The 14293-nt window shown below is 37.7% G+C and overlaps 1 pseudogene across 1 annotated transcript; it reads left to right on the top strand.

The window, feature by feature from the left end:
- The first annotated feature begins 7092 nt into the window (after window positions 1-7092).
- LOC307057344 (exosome complex component RRP43-like) lies at window positions 7093-7926 on the top strand (annotated as a pseudogene). The gene has a single exon. The product of its transcript is annotated as an exosome complex component RRP43-like (transcript).
- Window positions 7927-14293: the final 6367 nt, after the last annotated feature.

Here is a 14293-nt window from a genome sequence, read left to right as displayed (position 1 = left end):
CAATGAACAAAATATTGCTTTAGAACAATTCAAATTATACTAAAAAGTTTCAGAAACATCTTAATTGGGTAATGTGAACTTTGTGTGCCTATACTGATCCAATAGAAATATCCCTTAACTTGGGTTCTTCCCAAAAAACAGCCTTCTGAGAAAGGTTTGTGGCCAGGTAGTTTAGTCTGGAAAATTCCCTCCAGGGAGCAACTGGGGATGGGGCCTGGAGAAAGCAAAGCAGGAAAGGAGGAGGGAAAGTATCATTGAGTGGACTACCGCTGTAGAAATTGGGGCTCAGTGTTTTGGGGAACCTGCAAAAACCATGTAGAATTCACCACAGAATTTTCCACCTGAGACCAGTGTAGAGGAGAATATTTCTTCATGGATTTCACCCTCCAGTGGTCAAAGGTCTCTTGAGGATATGAATGCCCAGCCTTTTACTTTGAGGCTACAGGAAAGAAGCCCAGGGCAGAAAGCAAGAGAAACAGGATGCTTCTGAAGCCAGACACTATCAGGCCCCCCTGAGCTCCACTGGACACCATAGCAATGGCACATACGTGCACCACTAGAGGCTGTGAGATAGGGCACAACATCAGTAAGGTGTTTGCCTTCTTCAGATTTCATTGGCACAGTTTAAAGTCAACCTGGATAGCAACAGGTTTTTACAAAAGGCTAGTTTTTTGTTTGTTTTTGCTGCTTGTTTGTTCATTTGTTTTCAGAGAGATCTGCTCCTAAGTTTTCACTGGATTTAGGTAAACAGATTCATGGAACTTTAGATCAGACCTTATCTTGGAGGCCTTCCACTCAAAGCATACGTTTTTCTATAGTAAGAAAGTGAGGCTCGTAGATGTTTTAATAAAACAGGACCCAGAGGAGCAAGAGACCTAAGTCTTTCCTTTCCTAATTCAGAGCTTTCTGTCCTTTGTTGCACAACTGAGATGCGCTCATTTGTTCCTCAACAAATATTGCATGCCTTCTAAGTACATGTAGGCTCTATGCTAGATGCTGGGGCACAATGGTTAAAAACTAGACATGGTCCTTAAAATGAAAGTAAGACATACATAGAGATAGACATAGAGATAGAGATGGGGGTGGGGGGAGAGAGAGGAGGAAAGGGAAAGAGAGAGAGAGAGAGAGAGAGAGAGAGGAGGAGGAGGGTAGGCAAACTTATAGTTACAAACCAGATTAAGTGCTTTGAAGAAAAAACCCTATGGTGCTTATTCGTGACCCCATAATATAATAATCACTGATCAAGCTTCACTTACTTGATTACACACATTGCATTCCTGTTTCTGTTTATCTGACTCAAGTCAGAATGGTGTCATTAGATTTTTTTTTTTTTTTAGTATACACGACTATTAACAGAGTCAATAAAGAAATGTTAATTCAGTCTCGCCTCAGGACACGTAGAGAACAATTTTGTTTTATTTTTATTCTCTTCCATCTTGAGTCATTCTCTTTCTTCAGCTTTCATAACATGAGACTTTCTTCTTTTCCTCCCACCTTCCTGACCATTGGTTTGGTTTTTTGATGTTGCCTTTTTCTCATACTTTAAACATTGCAATTTCCCGGGCAGGTTGTGTCCCTCTTTTCTTCTCCCTCTTCTCTCTCCTTAGGCAATCTTGTCCGTGGTCCATGGGTTTGAACGCCAATTATGGTTGTGCACACAAAAGCGCACAAAAGCTGTACGGTTGTACATCAATGGTCTAGACCTCTCCTCTGAGCTTCAGGCCTGTAGCCCTCTGCTCTTTGGATATTTTCACTTGGATATTTCAAAGTCAATAGCTCAAAACCAAACATGTGGTTTTCCTTTAATCCTGGCCCTCTTCCTCAGCACCTCTGCCTTTCCCCACTGAGCACCAATGGCACATCCAGTAACCCAGGGACATTTTTGTAAAATGCCCTCTCTCCAAAGCTTCTATATCATTTGCATTACAAATAAATATGCAGTGACTCCTTTCTGCCCTCTTCTTTTCTCCCACCATCATCCCAACCCAAACTCTCATCTCTTCTTTCTGGATTATTTCAGGAACCTGCCATGAAAGGTACCCATGTACAGTCAATGTGGTTTTCCATACTGCAGCCAGAATATTCCTTTCAAAATACAAATTCTGGCCATACTGTTCCGTTTTCCCCCCTCTCCTGATTAAAATGTCTGTGGTTTCCCATTGCCTTTAGTGTGAAAGTTCAAATTTCAACACATAGCTTGATCTCTGCCTGCTTTTTGTATTTCACCTTCTTCATTGCCACACTGGGTCTTCCCTCCGTGGACTGTTCCTCCCTTTTCCTTTCTCCGTCCCACAGTTTTCTTCATGCAAGAACACCTGCTGTTCTTTTAGATCTCAGTTCAGTCCTGACTGCAGGCAGGAAGTAGTTCCTGACCTTCCTAATTAGGCCATAGTCTCCTAGCACCTTCTTCTCCTTTAAAGCACTTATACTGTGGCAGTTTCATATTTTCATAGTTATCTCTGTAATCCTTTGCAGAATGCTGTCCCCTCTAGAATGCAGGCTCTGTATGTAGGGGTCTCTCTCACTGTTATGCATGTACACTTGTGCATGTGTGTGCGCATGCACACACAAACCCCACAAGCACTTTTCTCACCTTTAGAGCTTTAGTTTCTAGAACAGTGTCAGCCCCAGAATAGAATCTCAAATACTTACTTGAAGTAATAAATGGTATCCGGACTGAGTTCAAATGTGAATTTTATATCAGTTTGTTTTCCTTAAGATTATATGAACCTACATGAACTAGATTTTGTTCAAAGTATATATATATAGATAAGTGGAAGATGGTGGTATATGCATTTAATTCACCCACAAAAATAAATGAATATTTCCTAATATAAATCAAAAATTGTTTTTTCTATCCCAGTCTTAATCAATACTTTTAAAGTTAGATTTTAAAAATTCCATCATAAATGCAGATATTCCTAGTACCACATATTGAGGCTAAGAATATACTCAACTTTATTTAATGAGATTTGGTCATATTCCAGCCAAAACAAATGTTCTCTCCTTCTACCACATAGAAGACATAATGTATGGATCTTAGAAATCCATCACAAATGTCAATATGAATACCTGAACTTCATATCTTAGGGAAAAGGCCAAATCTCTATAACAGCTTCTGGTTTCAACATTCTTCACCCGCTCTCAAGAGCAAGAAAGGTAGACACATGTTTGGAAAATTTAGTGACGTTATTTACATTCCATTTAAATGTACAGTACAATGGTCACTAGATGCCAGAAGCCATGATTATCGAAGACTGAAGTTCTGGCTTTTGCACACTTACAGAACTGGAGGAGGAAAAGTGAGGGAAGAGAGGTGAAGAGGAAAGAAGGGAAATTTTTAAAAAGAAGGTGACGAACAACACGGAAGAGATTTTAATCCATTAGCAGCATCTTGATGATAACATTTGACAAGGCTCCACTCCAAAGATTAAGACCTATCCCCCGAGGAAGGGAAAGAATATGAGCACCCCCAGGACACTGAGAATCTTTTATTTTTCACAGAGCCCATCCACAAGTGACACCTCCTTTCAGTTTATGATGAGGGTTGCAGTTGTGCTCCTGAAATGATCATACTCTTATAAGCATCAAATCAAAAGAAAGAAATACAGGGAGGAGGAAAACACACCTTATTTTTAAAAAAATCCACATACACCTAAAATACATACCTCAAAAAACATAGCTTTCTTCCTAGCTTTTCTTTTTCAGAATTTCAAAGGCAGGACAAATGCCCGTAACAATAGGGAAGAGTTAGAAAAACTACAATATAAATATGTATTTTGTGGTCTTTGCTAAAACCTGCATTTGAAGTTATACTTCATGGTGGCAGCTTTAGAAATGTCAATGCCAGGACAAACTCAAACTTCCCATAATTTGATCTGTTGCCCGAGACTGATGTGGCACTCGTGTAACTGTTTTATTTTTCTTTGAAAAAACTATTGCTGATTGCTTCTACAATTTAAAGAATTCCAAATATGAATGAATATTTAGTACACTTTTGAGTGATCAGTGCAAAGAGATATGCAGGAATTTAAAACAAACAAATGGCCTTTTCCCAACACTGAGAAGAAGCCTCTGGAATTATCCTTAACATATAAACATCAGTAGAAATATCTAGGAAAGTTACTCCTCTTTTTCTGCTTAAGCTGAAGTGAAGATATTCAGTAACCATTTTAAAAATACCAAAGCATGTTGATTGACTTCCTCTACCAATTAAATTTATTAGCTAATTGCTCAGTGTTCCACCCAATTTTTTTCTAGGACATGAGCTTTCAACTAAATCAAGGAACTATTAAAAAGAAAAGTGAAAATATGACAGTAAGTACTTAGTAAGTACTTAATACAGGTTGACTAGCTACCGTTTTATCTAATGTGTGTTCAATACGTATTTAATGTTTTTTCAAAGTTGCATTTTACATTATTTAATGAAGCTATACCTGGATGACTAAACTGATATTTACCTTGAGAAGAAAGTCCAAATTAGACCCACAGTAAAGGAGAGTAAACAGCATCATTGATGCCACATGATCTACAGGAAACACACCTCTCTTCTTTTGCTGCTGTCTATGTCATTTTGAGTCTAACTACACAGATTTTCCACAGATTTGTAGTCACACACACACACACAATCTTTAGGAAGCTTACAGTCTATTTTAAAGGAATCAATGACTAGAGTGGAAATATTTTCCTCTGTGAATCTACATGTCCTATATAGTTTGAAGTAGATATTTATTCTAGTTTTCAATTCCCAGAATTGACTTACTTTCCTTGTAGGGGTAAAAATACATGGTTTAGTGGCTTCTGCATGCACACACACACACCACACACACACTTCTGTCACTTACAAGAGAGATACTCTCTGGAGCCTGGAATTCTCCCTTCAGCAACGTACATTTAACCTCCATTTAGGTCAATGAGAAATACAGGCAGGTACGAGGGCCTGGGGAGTAGGAATTTTTAGCAGGTAATCGTTACTGAAACAGAGTGTAGAGAGCACTTCACAGAAGAATCAGAGGTAAATTCACCTTAAATCTTTGCTTTGAGCCAAGAGTAACCTAAAACCTAACGTATTCTTTCAAAAAAATCTTACTTTATAATACTCAGAACAAAATAAGTTTCCATGAGTCCTCTGTTTCTCATTTCAACCCAGTATACTTTGTATTGTTACATTCAAGAAAAAAATAAATTAATTAACTACTGTAGGCCAATCAATCTGTTGGAAATTCTCCATTAATCTAGAAAAGTACTTTCTCTCAATACATATGTTCAAAACACACTCAGATCAAGTGGTTTAAAAAGAACTCTACATTTCTGGATCTCACCTAATTTTGCATTAAAAAAGTAATAAATTTGCAAAATCAGGGAGTAAAGAAAAGCCTTACTAAACATTGGTTGCAACCAGTAGTTTCCAGAGCTAGTAATGGATAAAATAAACCGAGTAAGGCCCTTTCTGAGGGAATGGTGGGGCATGTCACAAAATAGTAACAAGAATTGCTTAGGTATTTCATTTATCATTTTATTTATTCAGTTATTCAACAATATTTATTGAGTATTTACTGTGTTTCAGGCAATGTACAAGGTGCTAGGGAAAGAGTGATGGGCAAAATGATGTCTTCGCTGAGCTTAGATTTTAGCAGGAGAGACAAGTATTAAATAAATATGGCACAAATAGTTGTGGGGGTATGATATTTTGAAATGTTAACTCATATTTTCTATGTAGTTTCACAGGGCTCTTGGACCTTCCTGATTTGATTAACACCTTCTACAATTTTTACCTCTAGGAAAGGATGCCACAACTTAAAGAAAAAATAAATAAATAAACCAAACAAGCCTTAGCTTGGTCCTCAGGAAGAAGCAGGAAAATAAAACTCGGGTAATAGAAAATGTATAAATTAATGAATTAGGACCACGATTGTACTCTATGTTGAGAGTACAGTTTCTTGGAGCATAATACTTGGAAAGCTAAGAAAGACTTCCAGCTCCCTGCTTCCTCCTCCATCTGGTCAGGCTCCAAATGAGGAAAGAACAGAAATCCTAGACTGGGTTGGGAATCCAGTGTGGAGAGACCATTGCCCCCCTCCATGTGGAGTCTGAGATGCTGGCAGAGTGCAGGCTGCAAGGTGAGTTGAGGCAAGTGGACCCGAGTTGGTTCAGAGAGCTTTTTGCATCGCATGACAGAATAGTTCCCTTGTGCCAAAAAGATGGCAAAGGGCCTCTCAGAGATTCTTGTGTCCCAGTGGACCACAGGCCTAGAAATCTTTTGCTCAGGGATCCAAGAGGTTCTTGGGAAAGAAGGAAGACAGAGAAAGCCACCAGACCTGAATGAGTTCGGCAGGTAAGACTCAAGATGTCTGTGTGAACTGGGCATTGAAGCCCAGGTCACCAGACAACTCAGAGGTTCTCCTCCTGGCCGTGACCCTGATCCTCAGGGCCCTTGTCTGAAGCCTTGGCTCTGTGTAAGCCGCTTGGGACTTAGATGCAATCCTGCTAAAGATTATTGTTGCCCCACATTCCCTCCCCTCGTGCATCCTTCTCCCCACCCACCTAGAGTCAGCCAATGACACTGGGACATGGGCCTTTTTCTTTTCTTGGGGACCCACCCATTCTAAATCCTCAATGCTTATTTTCCAACTTTCTTCATGCCCCAGCCCAAGGAAGTTTTATCTAATGAGCAAGAGGACATCTGGATTCTTTACTTACTGGGTAGTTTTCCAAATATTTTGCCCATGACTTCAGTTCTTTTGACTTTCCCCAAAGAGCAGGATCTTGAAACCCGAAAGCTAAGACTTTACTTATTTTCACTTTGCATTTTGATGTGTTATCTCTTCCCTGAATTTTCTGGAAAGGACCAAAGGGTTCAAAGAAAGGGGTAAGTATCAGTTAATTTTTTAACACTTTAACCATCCTCATCATTTTTTATGTACAATGTAATTAGCCATGAATAAAACTGCAGAATTAATGGAGAGTTTAAAATACAGTGAAGCAAACTCAGTGTATGAAAGAATTATAAGGAATGAGAGAAGGAACAGAAAAAGAAAATAAAGAAAGTATGTATTTGTGTTCAAATATGTGTGTTGGACCCACGGGTGGAAGATGGCATCTGGGTTCAAAACTGTGGAACCTCTGGAGTATTACAGGAGATTTTTGAAAGTGAATTGCCATCCTGATGGAAGAGAATTTGGTGAACTGAGAACCACAACTGTCAGCATAGGTTCAATTGGTACTGCAGATAGTTCTTCTTTAGTGAAGCTGGGAAATACTACAGTAATTTGTGGAATTAAAGTGGAATTTGGAGCACCACCAACAGATGCCCCTGATAAAGGATATGTTGTTCCTAATTTGGATCTATCACCTCTGTGTTCCTGGAGATTTCGGTCTGGACCTCCTGGAGAAGAGGCCCAAGTGGCCAGCCAGTTCATTACAGATATCATTGAAAATTCACAGATAATTCAGAAAGAGGACTTATGTATCTCTCCAGGAAAGCTTGCTTGAGTTCTATACTGTGATCTCATTTGCCTCAACCATGATGGAAACATTTTGGATTCTTGTATCTTTGCTTTGTTAGCAGCTTTAAAAAATGTACAGTGGCCCGAAGTTACTATAAGTGAAGAAACTGCTGTAGCAGAAGTTCATTTAAAGAAGAGAAGTTATTTGAATATTAGAACTCATCGGTTGCAATTTCCTTTGCTGTATTTGATGACACTCTACTTATAGTTGACCCTACTGAAGAGGAGGAACATCTGGCAACTGCAACCTTAACAGTAGTAATGGACGAGGAAGGCAAGCTATGTTGTCTTCACAAACCAGGTGGAAGTGGACCGACTGGAACTAAACTTCAAGACTGTATGAGCCAAGCAGTTTTAAGACATAAAGAAGTAAAAAAAAAAACTGATGGATGAAGTACTTAATGGTATGAAACCCAAATAAACAACCACCACGTTTTCAAAACAGATTTGTAAAAGCTGCATTTGTTACACTGTGCACAAACCTTTTATACTAAAATAAATATCAAACTACATTCTTCTGAAAAAAAAAAAGTGTGTGTTGGTGAGGTCTGCATGCTTTGATATGACATTGAGTAAATAGAATTGGTAGTATACACCATGATGTTATTTGAGATAGATCTTAGTGTTTGAAGAAAGACATGAAAAAAATCATGGAAGTGCTCTGTTGTAACATCAGATTTATTAAATGAAACAATTCTAATAATAGGTAAATAAACTTCTAAGCACTGAGATTTTAAGATGCACATCAGTTTTTCAAAACACTATTCAAAAAACCCTACATTTTAATTGCATTTAGCAAAATTGCTGAATCCCAAAACAGGCACTGTCACTTCTAAAATCTTCTAAAAACTCCCACAGAGAAAAATACCCACCCTGTCCCAATTCTAATCTTCTCCCAGGGACCTCTCTCCCAAGCTCACTTAGTGTTTTGGTCACAGGGTATAGATGAAGAGATAGTATGAACAGAGCCAGTAATGTTTCACTCATTTTCATTTTATCAAGTTCACTAGTTTTTAAGGTAGCAACAGAAAAAGAAGGCCCAACAAGAAAACACCAGAGACTCTCGCTAACTGTCCCTTGATAAACATAACTCATCGAAAATATGTGTGAATAGATGACATTTAAAAAGGCAAAATCTTGACTATTCTTAGCTGACAAATTCTTGGGAAGCTTCTTAAAGGAATAAGCTGGCAATGCTCTCACATTTCAACTTTAAAATGAAAGGAATCTCTGAACTTTCCTTCTTTAGCAACAAACTCCCTTAACCCCTTGCCCCACTCCCATAAAGAAAAACAAACAAACAAACAAACAGAATAGGTTAAGATCCTTAGTATGCATACTCCCCTTTTTGCCTAGATCCAGGTATAACCTGGAATCTGGATTTATCCTTCATACCTCATTAGTCAAGTTTAATACTTTTGTTTTCCTCTTTAGTTTAGATTGCATTTTCTCACGATTAAAAATGGATAGCTGTGGCTTGGAAATGGGAAACTAGACCATCTATGAACTAGAGCAAAGTTGAAGACAACTCTAAATATTTTGAAAATATTTTTGGTAATTCCATGAGCTTTCCTGACAATTGGTTACTCTACCCTCACTGAATCCCATGGTATAAAGTTATACATCCAAAGTTTATGGTACAAGAAAGTACAACTTCAGAGCTAGTAGTAGCAGTTTTTTTTTTCTTTTCTTTTTTTAATTGAATGGTCTTTCCAAGCAAGTCTAATTAGCTAACAGTGTTATAGCTCTGGAGTACTGAGTTCATTAAAGATATTCAGAGTACTGGTCCTGCAAAGCTTAGCTGCATGTGGCTATTGGATCACATATCTACTTTTCTGCCATGTAAGAAGAAAACATCTCAGAATATAACTATTAGTTGGCTTTGTGGTGTTGGGTTAGTGTGCCAGTCTGAGGTTAGAGCAGAGATGGGATCCCAAGCCCTGGGCTTTGTATTATATAGTATTGTATTTTTGATGTTGTACTTAAGGGTCAATTACTGTTTCCATTATAAACCCTGTTTTTCAAGGGTTTATAGCTCACCAATTTTCATTTTGGTATGCAAGCTGCATGAATACACAGGTTTTAAAAATAGCTTAAATTGAGCAGTGCCATTTTTAGATATAAAGCAGTAAAATATACTTTTCATTGGTTTCAGTTTGTTTTGGAAGTTTCCAATCTAAAAGTTTATTCTATCTTAAAATGCAAAAATGTGTGTTTTTTTCATTCATTTTCATAACAACTTTGATGGTAAAAGGAAGCCAGAGGGGATATCAAATGACACTTCAAGAAGGAAAACAATTTAAAAATCTTTTTTGTGTGAAGATTTGTGGGTAGATGTCATTCCAGTCAATGTTCTTAAAAATCAATAAGCTAATCAATCAATATTCCCTGAGCACGACCACTATTTCATGCCACTGTTGTGACAGGTACTGTGAGAAATGAAACAGCTCCCTGCCCACAATGTGTTTGAAATTCTAGTTAGAGAGAAATACAAAGACAGTAATATTAAGTATCAATATAACAGCAACATACATGGAAGCATTTAAGTGATAAATCATGTGGCCAAGAATTTAAGAGGCAAAAGCAAAGCAATTCACAGAGTTGTGCAACTTACTGATGCCTTGCAAAAAGAACAAGAAATTCTAATGTATGGTAATTGCCCAGATAGGGAAATTTACCCATCTAGGGTCATGCAGTCTTAAAAACTCTTTCCCTGACCATCAGAATTAGAAAATCCCTACTTAAGGGCAAAGTTGTTTTCTCTGCCATACTGAATGTTTCCAAATCATAAAAGCAAATTTACTCTTGCATTAATTTAAACTAAACTTCTTGAAATGGTTCTCTCCACAAGCTATTTTCACTCTGTCACCCTACTCTCACTCCCCAATCTATTCCAGTCTGGTTTCCAGCAGCACTACACAGCTCATACTACCTTTGTCAAAGTTACCAATGACCTCCTGTTGCTGCTGCCAGTGAAGAAGTCTTTGCTTTTCTCTTTCACCTAAATTTATCTCGATTTAGAAGAGGGATACAGTTTTCTATCTTTTGTCTCATAATGATGTTTGTCATTTCTTGTTCTACCCAGCATCCATTCCCCTCCCCTTGTGATGGGCACCTCTCTTTCCCTTTCAGGGACTGCTCCATTGGTGAGGACTTTTGGTGGGAGATAATGGTTGCTTCACATCAAGGAAGCTGAAGGGCCAGAACCTCCTTCTCTTTTCCCCAGCACAGGAAATAGTGCTGTAGGCAGGACTCAGCCAACTATACACTTTCTCCTGGGACTTTAATGCCTGATCAAGTCAGAGTGTAGGGATGGTTAGACATCATATTCATGTACTGGTAGTGACAGAAGACCCCACAATTCTTGCTGCATCACACTTGTTATAGTTCATTCTATGCAGTTCCCCAGATCTCATTTTGTTTTCCAAAACTAGTTCTCCATTTTCTCTTCATTTCTGTTATGTCCAGATATTCTTCAAGTAAATTTAAATTTTGCTTGAAATAGAAAGTCAGCCTCTGCTGCTTATAAACAGAATGTTAATAGATATAATTTCCAATGTTTGGCTCTTCTTTATAGCTTTTGCAGATTCATTTTCCACTGTCTATTCTTTATATGTTGCAATTCTTCCAGACACTTTTTAATGTCCCTTCTCATTTCACCCTCTGTTACCTACATGGGCTATTTTAACTACTCCCCTGACTTCAACTATTACCCACATGCTAATGACTTCTAAATCTAGCTAGTCATTCCAAATCTCTCCTCTGACCCTCATATTTCTTTATTCATGCCATTTGTTTTTTCATTTATTCTATAAATAACTTCTACTATGAGGCAGATATATGATAGACAATGGAGAAACAAAGCAATATAGTTTTCCATTTAATGATGGTTTGTCTAGTGCATTCCATAATCCTGTGAAATGCATAATTCCATAAACTTTAACCTAATGGATGTCATAGTCTAGTGGATTCCATAGATGTTATGTAATATTCAACAACTCTACTTGGATATCTCAAAAATAGTGAATTCATCATCATTCCCTGACATCTGTACTCAAACATTTCTCCTACTGGGATCCCTATTTCAATGAAAGTACTCAACTGCTTATACCAGGAACCTGAGCATTACACTAATTTTTCCTCTTCACTCCGTCCCCACCTCTGCACCAATTATTAAAGCCTGTTCATTCAGTGGTCTCAATATCTCTAGAATGTGTCCACTGTCTGTCATCACTTTTGCTGCTGCCTTATCTATATAGGCCTCCATTCCCTTTTTCTAGGATCAACACAACACTAGTCTTGGTTTTTATGTCCAAACTGCAGCCAGAGTGAACTTGACAAAATTCAAGCCTATTTGTGGTGATATTTTAGTTAAAACCCTTTGAAGACTCCATAATAATCTCAAAATAAAATGTAAGCTCTTTTCAAATCCCTTCCTTGTTACATTTCCAACCCCTCACTCACTGGCCTACAAACTTCTCACTCTAGCTACTGAAATTCTCTCACATCAGCAGATGGATTGTGCTCTCTCTCAACTCTCCTTCCACTTGGCATATCTTCCCAGTTTCATATGAATTCCAACCAGGCCAGCTCCACTCATTGCTTAGGTAATTTATCTCTCCCTCTGAAGGTTCACTCTTCCTAAAAGACTGGGTTATGCCCCTTTTTACAAGTTCTTAAAACATCTTATTTTCTCCACATCCTAACATTCATTACTATGTATCACTAATTACCATGTTTTATGGGTAGATTTCACTAGACTGCAAGGCATTTGAAGGTAGAAATCATATCTCTTTCTACATTGCTTTACCCATAGCACACAGCAGATGATCCATAAGCATTAGCTAAACAAATGAATCTTAACATTGCATTATCAAAAACTCAATGCCAAACTGTAAAAAAATATTTTGTTTTTGTCCAAGCTTTAAATACACTGGATTGATATGACCATTGACAGATAGAGTTATCTATCTGAAAAGTAGGGTACTTATGTTTATATGCTGTGATCTGTTGCACCAGTTATCAGATGATGAAACAACAACAGGTTCCAGATGTGTCCTCCAATCATACCTCAGCTGTACCACGCAACACACTATCAATACTTTATTTGCTTTGAAATTAGTACGCTTCTGAAACTATTTTAGAATCCACTAGGATTGGCTACTTAAGGGTTACAGAAATCCAGGACCCCAGATATGTAATTACATCCCTCATAAGGATCCTAAGAACCTATTTTTTTTCCATTCCCACTTCCTTATCCTTTTCTTTCTTAACCTTCTTCAAAGGTAAAGAAAAGTGGTCCTGAGAAATCTAGGGTGAGAGAATGTTCTCCCTCAGGTATACATAAAAGATCATTAAGACCTGAAGCTATCTGAGCCCTAAAGCATAAATCTAAAAGATTTATTTTGAGCTGGAGAAGAATAATTGGAAGAGAAATAGTATTGAGTACCTAGTATGTGCCAGGTGTTGCACTGAACTCATATGAGGTAGGTAGATAGACATACAGCCTCAACACATTATAGACCAACACTGTAATACATGAGGATACTTGAGGGTTCCTGAGACCTTTTCAGGGATTCTACAGAATCAAAACTATTTGCATAAAAATATTTTTTTGCCTTTTTAACCCTCATTCTCCCATGTGTATACAGTGAAGTTTTCCAATGGCTACACACTATTTGATATGGCAACAAATTGAATGAAGAAGCAAATATGAAACCCAGACATTAAAGAGATTTGCTAAAATATAAAACAATGCCACTCTTCTCACTAAATATTTTTGTTTTGGAAAAAGTCATTACTTTTTCTGAAAAACAGTTTAATGAAATGGTTTGGTTGTTTTTTAAAATAAATTAATAAATACATGTTTTTAAATGTCAGCTTAAATTTCTATTAGGGTAAATACTGATAGATACCACACCCTATTACTGAATGCCCTCAATAATTTTTTAGTAAAACAAGGTTATTGAGACCAAAAAACTTGAGAATTGCTGACATAGAAAGTGGAATAATCATAAGAGAAGGCATCTAGCCATCAATGATACCACACTGAACAGCACTGGAACTGAAACAAATCCAAGTTGATGACCAGTTTTGAATTAGTGCCCCATTTTGCCATCTTTCAGTCAGTCTTCCAGGACTGCAGTGCTAGGATAAAGACAGAATCATAACCGGTACATCCATGAAAATATAAGCAGTAAGCTTTCAGTAAGTGGTTGAGGACATTCCTTGTAGGAAACTACATCGCCCATTCTCTCAGATCATCAATTCAAAAAGCATCGTTATTTGATGTTATGGAAGTTCACTTTATTGGACATAGCTCTACTGTGAATTAAATTTTGTTTGAAGTATGCATAAATTAAAGAAAATCTTTGAGTACTTATCTTTCTCCATTGTGTTTGTCGGTGTGCTGTTTCAGCTAACTCTCAACACTTACTTGAGTATCATGGCAAGAAGGTGTGCAATCAATGTTTGTAAGCTAATCAACTGATTGATTAATTCTTTCCTAAAACCAGAAGAAAGCATCACTTCATTCTTGGTGGACTAGCCTATCAACCATGTAGCAACTTACTGCTATGAGTAGAAGTATTCAATTACGATCTTACTCAATGTAACCATCCCATATTCTGAAGGAGTGAATACAAGGTTAATGCAAGTGTCCCCAGTGCCTTGGGAGAAGATTTTAGGGTTTCTTTTTTTTTTTTTTTTTTGCGGTACGTGGGTCCCTCACTGCTGTGGCCTCTCCCATTGTGGAGCACAGGCTCCGGACGCGCAGGCTCAGCGGCCAT

Source organism: Hyperoodon ampullatus (assembly GCF_949752795.1).
Source record: "Hyperoodon ampullatus genome assembly, chromosome: 8".
Classification (NCBI taxonomy): domain Eukaryota; kingdom Metazoa; phylum Chordata; class Mammalia; order Artiodactyla; family Ziphiidae; genus Hyperoodon; species Hyperoodon ampullatus.
The sequence above is the reverse complement of the archived record's forward strand: the minus strand, read 5'-3'. Positions and strand labels throughout refer to the sequence as shown.